Here is a 3,629-nt window from a genome sequence, read left to right on the forward strand (position 1 = left end):
TGTGACCGCAAATAGTTTCTCTCCCTTTATCAGCCATTGAATAAATATGGGAATGAGAACCACTGTGATACAGTTAACAAAAGATAAAACATTGAGAAATTAATGTAAGAATTAATTTGTTTTTAAAAATTAGTATTTCGGCTCTATATTCAAGAGCAACGGAATACATCGGCAACGGAGAGATAAATAAAATAAGACTTGCAATAAAATGTGTGCTCACTGAAAGAAAAACATAAATTAAAACAGACCTAGCATCATCACTTCATGGAAAACCACCGAGGACTGAAACTACTACTACTAATAACAACTCACCGCAGCACCAAGTCGCCTGAGGCTAACACAGCTACGCACGCTCCTCCTCTATCCCTATCTATTCAAAGCCTCTGTTTTTACACCGTCACAGGAAGTTCCCATTTCCCTTAAATCTTTATTTATGAAAGATTTAACTCCTCCCACCCAAACCGCGGACGACCTGCTTTCCGCTTAGCCCTAGACGGTTGGCTGAAAAGGACAATCTTTGGCAATCTGCAATCCTTCATCCGCAGAACGTACACTAGCCATCTCAACCTTTCTCTCATTATAGCCCTATAAAGCAGGATTGAACCACACTTTCTGTACAGCCTACTGTTCGAAATACGGTCTGTCAGCCGAGTACCCAGAACAATCCATAGGCAATTTCTCTGGAAAAAAATAATTCGTTCAGACAAAAACGTATAAGGAGCATGTTTTTAATATGGTCCTTGTTTTCTTCGCAGCTAACCTAAAATGTCTTTCATGCAGGTTCATTGCTGTTAACTACTAGTTTTGCTATGCAATATGTTAGATTATTTTTAATTAGATTTTTCTGTAATATGCTGAATGAGCTTTCTCCTAAATCTTTATTTAAAGATTATTGCTTAATTTAAATTAAATTTATATTTCCTCCCGAACAACTTGTTTAATACCCAAATAGTTACTAACGATTTGCTAGCCTGTCGTTGTTTGAAACCACCATATACCCAAACCCAAAACCCATATTTCTAACCAGAAACCCATATTTCTATTAATATTTTTTTGTATTTTTTTTTGTTGATTTAGTGCCCCATCATTTCTGTTGTATGAAGATGGGGTTCCAATAAATAGTAATAATAACAATCACAGGAACTTGGTTCATCCTGGTGAATAAATTTGAGATCTTGAAAATACCAAAAGACAATTAATCTTCCACTTCTATCAATCTTTAAAAACGCGAGTGAAATATTAATAAAAAAACGCTCCGTCAGTGTTTTCGCAATTTTGACTCTTTACTCATAAATTCTCGATTAAAATTTCGTCTTCGTCTAAGCTTTAAATAACAAATTAGACTATATATTCTTGAATTCATAGCGAAAGGGCAAAGACTTAGAAAGTTAGAATATGGTTAGAAATATAAAATTATATTAGATACGTAAATATTCGTGGATCGTTCGTTAAACCGAATTCTTTTAGGCGTACAGACGGCGATGATAAAAAAAGAGAAAGTTTCATAATTTTGTCCGAAACATTGCCTTTTGAACTGTTATATACTACCATAATAAAGCCACATTACGTAGCTACAGACTATATTTATTTAAATTTTTCAACTATAAGTTTAGCAAGTTTATCAACAATAAGTCTACAAAGGATATTTCTTTTTAGAGAAGGAAAGAAAATATTTTTTGGTCTTCATCCGAGCATATTTTACCCCCCCCCTAAAAAAAAAAAAACTGAAAGCCGCAGACCAGGTTATACTTACCAAACATCGTATAAAATATGGCACCTTTTAATAAAACCTAATGGATGCACGTAATCTCCATAGTCAGATATACTCTCTTGTCTTTAGGCTTCTAGCATAAGAAAAGAAAAATGCATGCTCTCTTTTGAGCTTCCAACTGACTTGCAAACGTTTTCCAGAAAAATCCTTAGGTGGCTTTCACACTACAAAGAATATTTTCTATGATAAGTGGTCAAGTTACGTTAATCACAAAGAAACAATTTCTTTCTCACTAAGCTAATTTAAAATTCATATAACATCATAACTATCTTCTGATATCATCGCAACAATCACAAGCAAGTTGTTTAAAAATTAAAAGTGTGGATTGAAGATGGAAATTCAAGCTCTTATCAAGCGCGAAAGGCTTTCAGGGAAAGTTTTAAAAAATTTGCTTTCATAATTTATTAGTTGCTTATCCTGATTGACTTTTCCATAACGTGCTGAGTAAGATTGCATTAGCAACGTAAAGCCTTAAATTTTGCCGGTGTGGAAGGTTCTACAGCAAACTATGAAAGACCTGTTGCATAGCCTCACGTGATCGTTTTCAGGTTAGATACTACTACTACTACTACTACTAATAACTCACTGCAGCACCAAGCCGCCTGAGGCCAACACAGCTACGCACGCTCCTCCTCCAACATAATCTATTTAAAGCCTCCCTCTTTACACCCTCCCAGGAAGTTCCCATTTCCTTTAAATCTTTATTTATGACATCCTCCCAACCCAAACAAGGACGACCTGCTTTCCATGTAGCCCCAGACGGTTGGCCAAAAAGGACAATCTTCGGTAATCTGTCATCCTTCATCCGTAGAACATGGCCTAGACATTTCAACCTTTCTTTCGTTATAGCCCTAGAAAGTGGGATTGAACCACATTTTTCGTACAGCCCACTGTTTGAAATACGGTCAGTCAGCCGGGTACCCAGAACATTCCGTAGGCAATTTCTCTGGAAAACATCTAGAAATTTTCATCTGCTTCTCGGAGCGCCCATGCTTCAGAACCATATTTGACCACTGTCATCACTGTAGCTGGCTGGGTGTTACAGACACTTACCAATTAAATAAAGTAAGATTTCTATGCTAAATTAAGATAATTTTCTAGTTAATTTTTCACTGATTGACTACGGCTGAATTTACTTCATTAGAGGCAAGGAAAACCGGCCATTAATGGAACAATATTACCTCCATCTCTAAGATGATCTAATAAAATTTTATATATTATAGTATAAAATAAAGTTATGTTTTTGGCTATGACCTCTATTTTTGCATACTTTTAGTTTATTTAAATCATTCGACAAGAAATTGTCTCTGCAAAAAGTTAAAACGCTGCGTTTTTGATACGCTGTTAAAGTATTAAAATTTTAGCATCTGGACTGATGTCAGCTTTTTCGAGCTAAGAGCAGCTGTATTTAATCAGTACTTGCCTGTTTTACGCTTCTCTTTTATATTAAATAAAAAAAAGTTTTTTTTAACTGAAAGTAAAGAACGATATTAAAACTTTAAAAGAACAGAAATTACTCCGTATATGAAATGGGCTGTTCCCTCCTCAACGCCTCGCTCTTTACGCTAAAGTTTGACTCTTTCTCTCAATTCTACTTTTTAAACAGTAAAAAACTTTAGCGTGAAGAGCGGGGTGTTGAGGAGGGAACAGTCTCCTTTCATACACAGAGTAATTCTTGTTCGTTTTAGGTTTTAAGATTGCTCCGTACTTTCCGTTAAAAAAAAACTTTTTTTTTTCATTTAATTTCTGAACGTTTTTGAATTAATGCATGTTTTGATTTTGGCTCTCCGCACTTGTATAATTTAAACAAAATTTGCATACTAATTAATTTTTATGGCTAAATTGCTTTCTCATAGTT

The sequence above is a fragment of the Artemia franciscana genome, unplaced genomic scaffold, assembly GCF_032884065.1.
Source record: "Artemia franciscana unplaced genomic scaffold, ASM3288406v1 PGA_scaffold_1180, whole genome shotgun sequence".
Classification (NCBI taxonomy): Eukaryota; Metazoa; Arthropoda; class Branchiopoda; order Anostraca; family Artemiidae; genus Artemia; species Artemia franciscana.